The sequence below is a fragment of the Vulpes lagopus genome, chromosome 4, assembly GCF_018345385.1.
Source record: "Vulpes lagopus strain Blue_001 chromosome 4, ASM1834538v1, whole genome shotgun sequence".
Lineage (NCBI taxonomy): Eukaryota > Metazoa > Chordata > Mammalia > Carnivora > Canidae > Vulpes > Vulpes lagopus.
Window position 1 is genome coordinate 18,378,697 of NC_054827.1, and position 16,157 is coordinate 18,394,853.

A 16,157-nucleotide genomic window follows, 5' to 3' on the forward strand; every position below is an offset into this window, starting at 1 on the left:
AACTCACTGAGCCACTCAGGTGTCCCTGCCTAATGATCTTGTCCTTTGTTGAAATGGTATATAAGCCCTGGAGTCTAACCACTTCTTTGGGTCTTCACCTTTCTGTGATGCTCCTATGTGCATAAAAATATTAAAATTGATGAACTGGGTCAGCCTTTTTCCTGTTTTCTGTCTTTTGTCAGTTTAATTTGTAGGCCTCAGTCACTAGCCATTGAACCCAAAAGGGTAGAGGAAAAGTTTGTTTTGTTTTATCTTCCGCCTCCATATCATATCAAGTATGATATTAGCTGAAGGGTTTTCATAAATGCCCTTTATCAAACTGAGGAAGTTCCTTTCTATTCCTAGTTTGTTGAGAGCTCTATCATGATGGGCTCTGCTTTATCATGTGCCCCAAACTTTGCCCTTTAGCTTTCCAAGCCACTAAGACTATATTTTTCTTCAATTAAAAAGTCACATATAGTGCCCTTCTTTCTTTCTTTCCTTCTTCTTTTTTTTTTTTTTTTTTTTAAGGGTTTCTTTATTTATTTGTGAGAGACACAGGGAGGGAGAGAGAGGCAGAGACACAGGCAGAGGGAGAAGCAGGTTCCATGCAGGGAGCCTGATGTGGGACTCGATCCTGGGACTCTAGGATCAGGTCTTGGGCTGAAGGCGGCGCTAAACCACTGAGCCACCCGGGCTGCCCTAGTACCCTTCTTTTAAGAATCGACTCCCCTCTAGTTTCTATCCACTTCTGGTCACTTTCCAGTGCCTTCAAATAGAAGGCACTGTTTATATTTTTTTCTTAGAGTATAATTTTTTTTTTCAGCAGCAGGCCTAATCTGATATAAGCTACTCTGCCATTAACAGAACTGAAATTCCAAATGACCACTTAAAAATATATATTTTTATGTTCAGTGTAGTTGATGAAGCTCATCATGTAGTTGATGAAAAATTTGTCTTGTTTCATTGCTCAGAGATGACTGGATTCCTAGTCATTTATGCACACATGAAGCAGAGAAGCAGAAGGAGAAGTCACTTAGAATGTCAGGGGATGACACTCAAAATAATTTTGATTTAGGTGCTTTGTTGACTACTGATGTGTCCACAGTTCTTGAAGGATTGACTACTGATGTGTCCACAGTTCTTGAATCCTTCCTGTAATGTACATCACAGACAAAGTTCATCATTAAAATAATTTATTGACATTTTTAAGGGAATTATTGTACAGGGAAAGGAAGGATATACATATTACTTGCAATTTCAGATCACAACCAGAGTAAGAAAATGAGTTTATGAAGTCCAAGTAATAAAATAACTGGTTAAAAGAATAATGAAATGGGAGAAAATATTTTATACGAATTTCAGGTAATTATTACCTACTAGCTTTTTTAGGACAGGAACAACATTTTATACATTGTGTTATACTTTATACAGTGGATTTTTAAGAGCATTTGCACATGATAAAGCATACAAAAAACATAGTATCCATTTTATAAGTATTCTGGGATGAGCTATGATAAAAGAAAATGACACATTGCAAACTCATATATTTTATCTCAATTTCATCTCCATTAAACTGGAAAAAATAAAATGATTATTACATGTATCCAAGTATTCCTTTTCCATAATAATAATTGGGCTCTCTTAAATATTTACCACAACAAATATGTGATTAACATATTTTAAATTGTAGGGGGCATTATTTTATTTAAATCTACTTTAAGGAAGATAAGACATACTGTACACTCAAATCAAAGATGTGCTCTTCATTGGAAACTGGATAAATCTGCAATAACTGTCCCATAAAAAAGAACTGGGTCCACTTGGAAGGATTCTATAAATCACGAGCTTGGGTTGAAATCAGTTGAAAGTAAATCTTAATAAAAGCACTTCTCAGTTAAACAAAACTATTTAGTTATTCCTCAAAGAAGGCAAAACTACACCTGAAGCCCTTTAGGGGCTTTAGATCTTTCCAGTGACCCCATTCTTCCTTTTTAAACAATTAAAATCATGTCTGGTAAAAGAATGCAAAGTTATTCTGTTTCCTATTTTAATATTCTTGTAAATAGAGTTCAGTTACAGTTTAGTATCATTTGAGGTCTTCATTAATAATGAGAGGATAGACTAGATAAAAAGATCTAGGTTCTAATATTTCATTTTTGAAGCAAGAAGAAAGAAAAATACTTGCCAGTCATGGAATAAACCTAAGAATCTTTCAAAACCATTGAACCTACTGAAAGCTTTTCCTAAGGACAACCCATGATCAATATAAAAGGCACTGCAGAGAATGAATATTTAATGATCAACAAGCCAATATGCTGAATGTAAGGAATAATGGCTTGGGAAAGTAGATAGAAGGATTTTGTTACATTGAGAGATCAAATGAATTACAATTAGTCTAATGATGAAACCTTTTAAGTCTTTGCTTTATCGCTGTTGCCCTGAAATTCTAGTCATGGGTTTATCATAAATCCTATTTTCATGGTCCACTGAGCCTCTCCACATGCATGCAGATAATACAAACTCATTATTATCCACAATGGGACTATGAACCAAAGATTAAATTTAACATTATTATTATTATTATTGTTATTATTATGTGGCTTGTCATTTTTACCTTGAGTACAAAACAAAAGACATATCTATAGCCTATGATGTTTTTAAAAAGCTGTTTCAAAGATCTCCCAGCTTCCAGTTCACCTTGGTCTCTGAATGAAAGATAAGGAATAAGTCCATCAAGCAGCAACAAAGAAGTGTAATAGGTCAGGTTGACCTGGGAACAGTCAACCTACAGAAGGCTTGAAATCAATCTAATCCGAAAAATTTCCTCCTTAAAAGCAATGGCTTTCTTAGTACATTCTCTTAGAGATGGAAATGGCCAGTCCTCTGATTGCACAAGGATTTTTTTTCCTGGGGGTTCTAAACTTTTTTCTAGAGGGAGCCATTTGATTTCCTCAAAGCCTTAGGATTATTGGGGCTCAGTGAGTATGGTGTGTCTTTGCCAATTCATGAGTCAGGGAATTAGGTGGGAAATGATTCTGTGTGTGTGTGTGTGTGTGTGCGTGTTTATGGTAGGGGAGGTAGCTATGAAAAAGCCTCTTTTTTGAGGCTCTCCATGCAGGGAGCCTGATGTGGGACTCGATTCCGGGTCTCCAGGATCACACCCCAGGCTGAAGTCAACAATTCATTGTTTTCACTTCTTGGAATGCTCTTGAGATTTCCGTCTTTTCTTTTTTTTTTCACACTAGAGAAATGAGGATATGGACAAGAGATGTAAGACCCAAAATGTGGGGGCAAGTTAAAGCAACCAGCAAATAGAAATCATCTAAACTATTTTAAGGCGCTGTCACTTTGGAACAGTTAAGCTAAGATGTGTAACCTAGAGTAATTTATTTGACCACTCTGTGCCTCAACTTCTCTGTCTAGAAAATAGAGCTTAAAAATAGTACCCAGTATATAGGGTATAACCAAGATCAAATAAAATTAATAGATATAAAAACACTTAGAACAATGCTTGGCAAATAGCAAGTGTTCTGTAAATGTTACACATTACTATTGCCATTATTTGCATTAAAAAAATCTAATGAACAGTTTTATGCCACTTATATCAATCAAAATCTTTTTATGATATAGATAGTATTTCTATATAATTTTTTATATAAGTTTGTAATGTGGTCGTGTGTTCAAGTTCTTTTACTTTATTTTCATACAAACATATCCATGTATTACATCTTCTTCTAGTTACTTGTCATTTTAATTTGTATATGGTAATATAGGATGGTTTTACATATTTAAATATTTTTTTGGCATTTAAACTAATGCTTATTCTCCCCATTACAGGTAATGCTACATTGAAAATTTTGATATATTAGTTTACTTCCACCAAGAGAGGGGGAAAGGGTAATGGGTCAAAGAATACGTTATAGATTACTCTGAAGGAAGATGTAGCCATTTTATATTTCTACCATTAACATATAATGTATATCCTCTGCCTTCTGCCTTTCCCCAAAGACTTGTCAAGATTGGGTTTTACAATTTTTAAATTTCTTTCTTTAGTATGTCTGTCAGGGAGATTTCAAGTTAGCTGGGTTTGCTTTTTTTTTTTTTTTTTCATTTTCAGTACAACTATGATTTTTTTTAAAAAAAACATGATTTAGTTTATATTTTCTTGAATGTCTACTTTTTGACTATTCATCAAGTGGAAAGTGGTTATTGATTTACATAATTGCTGATTTTCTCATATATTCTTGGAGAAATCCATTACCAGGTTATGTTGTAGTAATCTATTTTATTTTAGAAATTTTCCTTTATAATATTTTTATTCCATATTTTGTCACATGACAATTGAAAGTTTTCAAAATATGTTCAATGAATCCATCATTCCCCTGGTAACAACCTTCATTCATTTCTCCAATGATTAGAAATGCATGTTCTTTTCACATCTGGGATAAATAAGCTACTCTTCAGTTTTTTAAAAAAATCTTTTACTCTTTGATACAGCTGGAATTTATTGTAGTGTTTGAGTCTCATGTGTTTATGTAGCTGAGTTGATTCCTTCCAAACTGTCAGCCAACTATTTGGAAGACCATGTATTAAGCACTTACCCCTTGCCCTATGTTTGTTTTGTCTCTGTTCTAGGTCAGGTTCATGTTTCAAAGTGTGATAACTCAATTCCATATGATTTTGATCATTGTTGCAGTGTGTTCAGTTTTCCAACTAGGCTTGATCTAGGCTGGGCTGAATCTACCTTCATTACCTATGAACATATTTTGACATTGTCATCCATTTACTTTTCACTAGTAATTGTCATAGGAATTTTAGTTGTACTGCAATAACTCTATTTAGCTTTTTTAAAAATTTAAGTTCAATTAGCCAACATATAGTAGCACACCATTAGTTTCAGATGTAGTGTTTAATAACTCATCAGTTGTGTAAATTAAATATATATATATTAAAATAAAAGATTGGGCAGCCCCGGTGGCTCAGCGGTTTAGCGCCGCCTTCAGCCCAGGGACTGATCCTGGACTCCCAGGATCAAGTCCCACGTTGGGCTCCCTGCATGGAGCCTGCTTCTCCCTCTGCCTGTGTCTCTGCCTCTCTCTCTCTGTGTCTCTCATGAATAAATAAATAAAATCTTTTTTAAAAATAAATAAATCAGATTTATTCCAAGGTATTTAATGATTTGTTGATATGGTGAATTCTGTTTTCTTGTTGCGTATAATGACTAGTTTTTGTTTGATTTCATTTAATCTTTAAGTATGCAACCATGTAACATGCAAAGTCAGATCTGTTCATATTCTTTAAGCAGTGATAGTGGTGACAAGATTACCTTTTTACATTTCTGTTTTTTGAGTAATTTGACTCAAATATGACCTGATTCTAGTGTTCCTTTGTTGAGAGATCTTTAACAACAGACTGAGCAATTACTCCTGTTTCTTTTCATTTAAAAATTACCATTAAATTTGTATATGATTTTTGAGATATACATTTGGGATTGAAGCACAAAAGCAAACCTAACACAGAACCAGGAAGAGTTGGGCTCCTGGGTGGCTCAATCAGTTAAGTATCTGCTCTGGTTGTGATGCTGGGGTCCTACTCCCTCTGTCTCTGCCTTTCTCTTTCTCTTTCTCTCTCTCTCTCTCTCTCTCTCTCTCTCATAAACAAACAAACAAACAAACAAACAAACAAACAAATAAATCTTTTTACAAAAAGAACTGGGAAGAGTTATAAAGGTTCAGTTGTTTGGTGCTTAGAGGTCAGATTGACCTGGTTTCTATCCTAATCCTGTATTTATTAGCTGTGCAACACTAGACATATTTATAATCAGACTGGGTTTCAATTTATCATTTGTAAACTGGGTAAAAATACTCATTTAAGGAGTGCCTGGGTGAGTCAGTCAGTTAAGTGTCTTCCTTCAGCTCAGGTCATGATTCCAGGGTCCTGGGATTAAGTCTTGTGTCTCTCTCTCCCTCTGCCTGCCACTCTCCTACTTGTGCTCTCTCTCTCTGTCAAATAAATAAATAAAACCTCAAAAAATATCTACTTAATAATCCAAAAAAATGAGCAGAAGATATGAACAGACATTTTTCCAAAGAAATAAAGAGATGGCCAATAAACACATGAAAATATGCTAAACATCACTGATCTTCAGGGAAATGCAAGTCAAAAGTGCAATGAAAAAAGAAAATCTGCAATGAGATGTCACCTCACACCTGTCCAAATGGCTAAAATCAACAACACAAAAAAACAAGAGGTGTTGGCAAGGACGTGGAAAAAGGGGAACCCTCTTGCTCTGTTGCTGAGGATACAAACTGGTACAGCCACTCTGGAAAACAGCATGGACTTTCCTCAAAAAGTTAAAAATAGAAGTACCCTACAATTCAGCAATTGCACTACTGGGTATTTATCCAAAGAATAAAAAAAATGCTAATTCAAAGGAATACATGCACCCTAATGTTTATAGCAGCATTATCTACAATATCCAAATTACAGAAGTAGCCCAAGTGCCCATCAACTAATGAATGGATAAAGACAATCACTATATATATATAGTGGAATATTACTCAGCTATAAAAAAGAATGAAATCTTGCCATTTGCTAGACATAGATAGAGTTGGAGTATAATGCTAAGCAAAATACGTCAGTCAGAGAAAGACAAACACCATATGATTTCACTCATATGTGGAATTTAAGAAACAAAACAAATGTGCAAGAGGAAAAAAGAGAGAGAGAGGCAAGCCAGGAAACAGACTTTTAACTACAGAGAACAAACTGATGGTTACCAGATGGCAGGTGGGTGGGGGGATGGGTGAAATAGGTGATGGAGATTAGGGAGACCACTTTTGATGAGCACCGGGTGATGTTTAGAAATCTTGAATCACTATATTGTTCACCTAAAATTAATATTACACTGTATATTAACTAACTGGAATTTAAATAAAAAAATTTAAAAACCCTCTACTTAATAGGGTTGTTATGAGTATCAAAAAATTAACGTATGTCAAGTATAAAATGCCTACATAATGCATTGTACATCATCAAGGTTGTGGTGCTCAATAGATTAAATCATATGAAATAAGTATGGAACTACTAGCAAAATATCTGGCACATAATAATCCTCAAATAGAAGAAGATAGTTGCCTTCTGATTTTTCACTTTTATTTCTCTATGGTTGCTTTTAACATCCAAATCAGGCTTCTACTAACCTGTTTAAACATTTTATTCTCTGTGTTGTCAAGGTGTGTACACCATACAGGGCTTCTGGCAATGAAAATCTTTCATTTGATAGTCACTCATGCCTGGAAGATGAGATGTCATCATTTCTGAACTTGTCAATCCCCCTATGAAGAAAGACAGAGGAACGAGGAGAGCAAAATTAAAACCCATGGACAATATCTATAACAAATAGATGAAGGTATATGCATGAAGCCCAAAACACTAGTAGTTGAGGAAAGCTACAGACAGCTACAAGAGCTTAGTGGCATCAGCAGCTGTATTAGTAGAACCCAGAGGGAAGCAATGAAGCATTTTGTCCTACAGTGACAAAAATGCCAAAAAGGCACAACTACCAAAAAGCTTAAAACCACACCTACTATTTCTACGTGAGCTAAAAAAACATTAAATAAATCATACAATATAGGAGAGGGTAATAAAAATGGGAATTAGAAAACCTCAGAGAGGAGATGCTAGAATCAAGGAAAAAGTCAGTAGAAATAAAATCAATTCAGAAATGAAGAAATAACACAAGAATAAATGAGAACAAGAGATATTATTTAAGAAAATAGAAGAGGGAAGAGAAAAAATTAAAAGGAAAAAGTAGAAGGGAAAATAGTAAAAGGATTTGAGAGGGAGAGACAAATTCAGAGACAGGCAAGGAAGATGTAACATATGTTTAATAGGAGTCCCTAAAGAAAAAAAGCAAAGCAGGGAACACACACACAGAAAACAAAACCCTACCCCCCCCTAAAAGAAACCCATAATGAAGGACACTTTCCTGAAATGCAAAACAATTGAAACTTTGTAACTATTGGAAAGCTACACTAAACATTTATAAAACTTGACCCAGAACTAGTAATATAGATAAATATTATATATATTTAAGCTAGATTTTATTTTTAAAATTTTTTACATATTACTCTCTTCTACTTTGACTTTTTAAAAAAGATTCTATTTATTCATTCATGAGAGACACATGAGAGAGAGGTAGAGACACAGGCAGAGGGAGAAGCAGGCTCCATGCAGGGAGCCCAATGTGGGACTCAATCCTGGGACTCTAGGATCACGCCCTGGTTGAAGGCAGGTGCTAAACCACTGAGCCACCCAGGGATCCCCAGTTAAGCTAGATTTTAAAGGGAAAAAAATTATTTGGATATTCAGGCAAAAAAAGTCCACTCATAAAGGAAAAAAAAATTAGATTTGTTATCAAACTTTTTGACAGCAATGATTTAGACAGAACAAAATAAACTAACATTTAAGATAAAGCAATAAAATATGAGTTGAGGGTTTTCACAGATAAAGGCTGCATACAAAATATTATTGCTGCACCCAAACTTAGCGATAGGGTTCCCATGAGCACTTGCTGAGAAATCCACTTGAGAACAAGATTTTCACAGCCATAATATTGAGACATATAGCCACATTAATAAGGATTAAGCATTAAACACACACATACACATAGGTATAGATGTATAGGTATATATCTGAATACAGTAGTACAGATGGGCTAAGTAAGGATATATGAGAGTACAATCTGGAATGGCAACACACTTGACAATGCAGATAAAATACAACTATTAAAAACATGGAAAGATAATAGGGGAAGCAAATACAAAAGAAAATTTTAGTTGTTTTCAGTAATCTTTTTGGAGTTGGTATTAATGGTGTTATATCCTGGAGCCTTGTGTGTGTACACTGTGTGATTAAGTAAGTTAATAATTGCATAATATTCTAATTCTATCATCTCTTTTGTTCTTGGAAACCAAAATTCTCACTATGGAAAAATTATATAGGGTCCAGGTATAGATATTAGACAAAATGTAATAGATACATTTATAGAATATTGCCTAACTCTGTCCTTGAAATAGTGACTAACCTGCTATCAATGAACTTCTTTAATATCCCAATTGTCCTCTGGGAATACCTTTTACCATTAAAAGAAACTAGCTTCTTAGAGAAATGGCTAATTCCAAGTCTAGGTCAGGAAGTGTTTAAGATAATCCTGGAAAATATTGTCATCTCAGATAGCAAGGAAGTTCTTAAAGGTGACTAATATTACATGATGAGGCCTTAGGACTCAACTTAAAGAGGTTCTCAAAGACCAAAGATGAGAAAATTTAATAACTATAATGGATTGAAATACATGAGTTCATAACTGAAACAAAAACAGTGACCCATTTAGTTACCTTTGTGGGATTCCATTCTGGACACTTCCAGACCTCAAGAGTGAGGTTCATCTCTTTATCTGATTGTTCTCCTGTGTCCTTTATATCTTTTATAATAAACCAATAACTGTTAAGTAAATGTTTCTCTGGGTTCTGTGAGCCTCTTTACAAATTGATCCAGCCCAAGGAAGAAGTCACCGGGATCTCCAATTTATAGCCCACTGGTCAGAAGTGCAAGTGACACCCTGGACTTGGATTTGGCATCTGCAGTGGAAGCAGTCTTGTGAGACTGAGGCCTTAACCTGTGCAATCTGAGACTAATAACTGAGTTAAATTTGTAGAGTACCTTGTCAGTGTTCATGAAGAACTGAATTGCTTGTGCTGGGAAAAACACACTGGAGAAGACTGAAAAATATCCAGCCATATCTTTCTGGACACAAGGTTTGAAATAGTTAAATTAATGTTTAAAGTGTTGTTTCCAGGTATATGTATTTAAATGAAAACCTGTTGAAGTTTCCTTAGATTGCCAAACTGTTAAAATAGGTAACTCTAGGTGTTTACACTAAAAGTGGTATTTATTTTTGCCTTTTGATTTTTTAGCAATGGAAAATTTTTCTACACTAAAGACCATCGAGAGAAATGGGATCATTTCTTGGTACCAAAGTCTATCATACTAGTCTTCCCTAGTATGGGAAGAAAATACAAGAACTTTTATCTGGCTGTCAGTCTGTGCATTTATATTCTTAATCTTATTCTTTTTGTTTTTGTGTATAGTTTATTGGGTCCATATTAGTACTCTAGTGCTATATGTAATTTACAATTAAGTGAATATTGGGCATGCATACTCATTTTTTTAATAGATAGGGAATTATAAACAGAATGATTTAGAGACCACGTCTACTCACTTGAACAGTTCAGGCATGAACTGAGGGATGGCAGGCATTGGTATCCTGGAGGGAATGATGTCTTGGGAATGCAAGTCTGTCCGTAGCCTCAAGTTCATAAGCCAACGGGAAGAGAAATGAGTGTTTTCAGTAATTTCAAATGTGAGATCATATACAAATCATAAATACATGTAAAATAAATCCATATTTTATCCTTACAACATCCCCATGAGATCCAAAGAACTAAATTTATAAAAGAGAAACAGAGATCCAGATAAGTTGAATCAATTAAAACATATCTAGGTGTCAAAACTAAATCTTCTAACTCCAATTGATATCCTCAGTTTTGGAGTGATAACAGTATTTTTTTGTTTGTAGGAGATGTACATTCTTTTTTTTTTTTTTTTTAATTTTTTTTTTTAATTTTTTTTATTTATTTATGATAGTCACAGAGAGAGAGAGAGAGGCAGAGACACAGGCGGAGGGAGAAGCAGGCTCCATGCACCGGGAGCCTGATGTGGGATTCGATCCCGGGTCTCCAGGATCGCGCCCTGGGCCAAAGGCAGGCGCCAAACCGCTGCGCCACCCAGGGATCCCCGAGATGTACATTCTTATATAAGATTTGTAGACAATACATTTTTTTCCTGAGTTAAACAACAAATAATTAGCTGTAAGTTTCTATAGCAGATAATCAAATTGTACATTAGTGGGGATTAACCATAATTTTGTAGGTACTCAAAAAGAGATCAGAAGTATACTTAACCAAAATAGATAAATCTTTGGTGGTGTTAAATTACTGTCCTGGATCAGCAACCTGACTTCTCAGTGTTCTAGATACCCAAAGGTAAGATTGTCTTACTTTCTGGTAACTAATCAGGCACTGACTGACAATGTTGGCACATTGCAATGTGTTTCAGGCAAACATAGTATTAGCCTTACTCATTGTTTAGAGAAAATAATGATGATAATATTTTCATCGGCTCTTTTCTGATTTGCCAGCCTATGTTTAGAAGAGTGATTGTATTCTGAGGAATGCTTGTGTAACAGCATGAAGGCTAATTGCTATTGTTCATTTAGTTTATGGCTCTTCCTAAGTCATGATTTGCAAACATTTGTAAGAATTTAGAGCACTAAACCCATTTGATTGCATACCATTTGCAAGGGGTAAGATCTTCAGTGTCAAGTATGGATGGGGAGCTATGAATTGAGACCAAAAGCTCCAAAAGGAACGCATGAAGAGTCCATCAGTAGATCAGGAGTGGATGCTGGTTTACTAGCCACAATGCAGCAACACCGAACCCATTAGGCTTCATGGATTTGCATTCTTTGCACTCTTTTCAGGGGATCACTGATCAGTTATCAGGGTCCACGGTGGATGGGGGCAAAAAGGAAGGCAGCCCCCAACTCCCTATGGGCCAGAGAATAAGGCCAGTGGTATAAATTAAAAGTAAATTTAAAAAATCTAAGTAGACTGTGATAGTCTCAAAGGTATACGACTTCAAAGCCACAGACTTATTATTTTGAAAATGAAAATACATCCCCTTTTTTAAGGGAAGACTCTGTCTGATTGGAGCAAAAATTAACTGATTCCAAGCATGACACAGTGATGATTCATTGTCAAGAGCAGATTACGCACACCAGTAGTTTCTTTAGTCATGACATTTTAAGCACTCAAAGTAAACATTTTCAAAGTGGTTGCATAACAAACTGGTAGTGCTATATTTTTCTTAATTTCTTCCTAATATGAAGAGGTCAAAAGTAGAATTGCAGAACAAGTTATTTGTGTGTGAGCTAAGATAATCTTGGCATCATGCTATAAGAATGGTTCCTTCTCCAGAGTCTATAAATGGAATAGGAGGACTGCTGCAGATGCCTTCCACGGTATGGGAGGATGAACAAGTTTCTCAGATGCTCTCAGGTCATTCTCGTAAGAGGAAACTGTACTTCCTTATTATTGCTACTGTTCTGAACTTGCAACAGGAAATTTCTTTCTTGAGATACTTGATTTATAAATCTGCAGACTTCTACACAAGAACAATCTTATTCTGCTAGTTGCCCTTCCGGAATATCGATGGGAGAGTCTACTTGAGTCTCCAAGTCCACTGGGAGGATGGATGATAATTAGAAACCCAGGAGAAGTTATTTGTGAATAAATCAAGACCATTGACCATTGACCATACTGTTTTCTTGCAATCATGGCTACAGCGAGTCAGTGCATTAATTGACCATGTATGTCTCACCATCTTGGGACACAAGAATTAAAGATCATGTGGTTATTTGCAATATATATTTTCTCTCAACAGAAAAGGGAAACAGGTCATCAACAGTGCCACATAATTCCAACATTCTGGGTCTTTCTCACGCCTACAGTTCTTCAGCACTTACTGAAGCCAAGGGATTTTTGGACATGTTAGAATTTTACTATGAGCATATTTGACTTTCAAAAGCATATATGAAAGAACTGCCATATATATACATATATGTCTGTTTACATATAAAGCTTGATTGGCCTTTGCTTGGTCCCTGACTGGGCAAACATTTTCAAGTTGAATAATACTTTGGTTTTATTGAAAGCCATTATGAAAAATAACCACATAAAGTTTCTTATGTATTATATACAATATATTGTTGTTTTCCATTCCAAAAGTCTTGATTTGAAACACGAGTCCAAAAATTTTCCCTTTGGAAATTAGTGCTAAGAAGAGCTTTGCTTCCCTTGAAGAACTATCAGCCCCTTTTTGCAAATGGCAATTATGTAACTGGTTGGGGCACTTGACTAGCAGGAAGCTCGGTGGTTTAATTTGGTTACTCAATAGTATGTTTACTCTTACCTGTATGTTTTCCCTTGGATCCTATTATACGCTTCTAAATATTTATTTTTAAAAGTTTACTGTGCCTGTCTTTTGGAGCTATTCAAACCCCTCATTTAATGAAGTGGTGGGATAAGCAAATATTACAAATAAGTAACTTTTTAAAAAGGGATCAAGTTTGGGAATAAAATAAAATGACCCCGTGGAATTCCCATGGAATTACTTCCTCACTACTTAAATCTATGTACTGGAGTTTCCTCTTTGGGAATTAAGCTTGGAACTCTTTTTTTTTTTTTCATTTCTGATTGAATGCAACTTTGGGAAAATTAGCTAAAAAGCTCTACCCTAGGGAGATGTCAACGTTAATAAAATTCTAAGGAATTTGCTAATTTCTAATAAAATGATACCAACTCATCATTCTCACCATAATCACAGCCGGTTAGAATTTTATGTACTGAATACTTTCTTTTTAGATAGAGAATAGTTTGAAAGCATCAATTAAGCATTTTTCTTTTTATCCCCTCATTAATGCATGAGAAATGTGACTGTTTTATCTGTAAGTGAAATTAGTAGGGAGGGAATTTTAGTCATTTTTGATGGCAAAACTTCAAATTTTGAAGTTTTGAAACTTAAAATGTGTCAAGTAAACATTTTAAAATGTTGGAATGGGTATTATTTATATGATTCAAAATTCAAAAAATACAAAATTATATCTAGTGAAAAGTTTCTCTTCAAATCCTGCCCTCCAGCTGTCCAACTCCCTTCCCAAGGTGCAATCAATCTCAGCAGTTTCTGATATATCTTTTCAGAGATATTTTATGCTTATACAAACAAACATGTGTATATATATATATATATATGTTTACATACAAGTGTATATGATTTTCCCCTTTTAATAGAAAATGTAGCATACTATTAGGTAGTTGTTTTACATTTTTAAAAATTGTGCACATAATGTGTCTTGGAGATCATTTCAAAAGACTACAAGGAGCTTTCCCTTTTGAAAATTTTTTTGGTTACTACAACATAGAGCAGTGCTTATTAACGTTGGCATGTAACACATTTGTTTAAATGCAAATTTTCTTTTAGTTTCTCTTTTCTTTTTTTCTTCACTCTTTTCTTAAGCCCGCATAGGATGCTATTCACGGCTGTTTCATAGCTTACCAGTCCATTGTTAATGAACATTTATACTTTTCAATCTCTTGTTACTGTAAACAATGCTGAAATGGATAAGCTTATACACATCTACCATTTCTCGTGTGTTGTAAGATGAATTATGTTTAGACTTATTGCCTCAAAAGACATGTGCTTTTATAATCTTGTTAGGTAGTATGAATTGCCCTCAGTGGAGTCATTTTAATGTACATGCACATCTGCATTGTGACTGCCTGTTTCTCCACCCTCTTGCTAAGACACAGTGGTAATCAAACTTTCTAATCTTTGTGGTTCTGATAAATGAAAAGGTGTTTTCTCAATGTAGTCTTAATTTGCATTTTTCTAGTGGAGATAAAAATTATGCTAACTTTTTTTTTTTTTTAAGGACAAAGGACCTGTAAGTTATGTGAAGTATTATCTGACCCTTAATACTGTTCCTGGAGCCTGTAGCAGGTTAACATTGGAGTTCAGAGATCAAGAACATGGCAAAATGCCCAGAACCAAGATGGAAAAAAAAAATCAACAGGCCCCATTTCAAGCATATTTGCCTTGACAAAGTCCCTGATGATGTCCCTAGAAGGTAACTTCTGTTTTTATGTGCATGCAATTAGAAGCTAAGTTTCAAATTCCCCAAGGACCACAAAAGTTGCTTCTAATTGCTGAGAAGAGGGACATCCCCCCCCCTCCCTTTGCTTCAATCTATCTCTTGGAAAAATGAAGTAAAACAGGTTCTATATTTATAGATAAAACTAAGCCACACAATAGAACTGTGGGGGGTTGGACCAAATCATCTGGGTCACATGAGGGTTATAAAGATTAAATGATATGTTTAACACTAGGACTATTCTGCTTAGGAAGGAAGCATGTTGCTAATTAGCATAATTGCCTCATGACTTGTATAACTATATCAGTGCATTGATGTGTTTTTTGGTTTTGGTGCTTTTGCATTCAGGAGAATCATTCAATGGTGTTTAATGCTCTTCTCTTTAAAAATAGTCACACACCAAAAAAAAAAAAAAAATCACACACCTTTTAAAGTCACAGGTATGTTAGTTACATGTCTGTTTTTGCAATAGGTACATCCAAAGCAGGTTGGCACGCGAAAGAATAGAAAGACAAGATCATGAGTTAGGCTAGATGGGTTTGCATCACCTCTCACTAGCTGTGTGACCCTGAGTAAGTCACTTGACTTCTGAGCTTTCATTTCTTCACCTGAAAAATGGAGATAATAATCTGACCTATTTACCTGGGTCTCACTGAGGAAATATTGGGACATTGTAATGTGAAAAGGCTTTGCAACTCTAAATGGCAATACATCTGCTCGTTGATCTCACGTTGCTGGTATAGAAAACTTAGTCAAATACAATATCCTCAGATTAATTCCCTGAAAAAGCTCTCTTAAAAGCTTTTAGCAAATTCAAGCCGGTTATTATTATTATTCTTTTTTTTTAAATTTGGGCTTGGGTTGTCTGACAATAGCGAAGCAACGTTATTATACATATATCATCTCTCGTAAGCGGAATAGCATTTTCGGAAAAGCGTTGAATGAAGGATACATCTACAGAATAAAACATTTTATGAGTCTAATAGACAGCTATGGATGAAATTCATTCAGTTTAGCAAAGAAGGATTGCCTCTGTGTTTAGAGAAAAGTGGGTCAGACTTCGTTGGTCCCCCTAAGTGTTATAGAGTCTTTCCACTTCTTTTTCCACGGTCTTTCAGCTGAAGGCTCATTTCTTTAACCTTTCATAGGCGTTTGCTAGTCAACCTCTTAGTGGTACGAAGATAAAGCAGACCTGGAGTCGGACGCTCTCAAAAGACGGTCAGTGCCTGTTCCTAGCGGCCCTCGGTCGGGATAATTCTGCAACCTCCGGGCTCCCCGCCCCCCCCCGGCCCGCCCCCGCTGCAGTGCCCCGGGGCTCGCTGGAGCCGGAGGCTCGCGGGGACAG

General features: G+C 35.5%; 1 long non-coding RNA gene across 1 annotated transcript; it reads right to left on the reverse strand.

Annotated features, from left to right (window-relative positions):
• Positions 1-1,219: 1,219 nt before the first annotated feature.
• LOC121489751 lies at positions 1,220-10,393 on the reverse strand. The gene is made up of 3 exons (XR_005987413.1): positions 10,265-10,393; positions 7,185-7,319; positions 1,220-3,223 (listed from the first exon to the last, which is right to left on the reverse strand). It is a non-coding gene; the product is annotated as an uncharacterized LOC121489751 (long non-coding RNA).
• Positions 10,394-16,157: the final 5,764 nt, after the last annotated feature.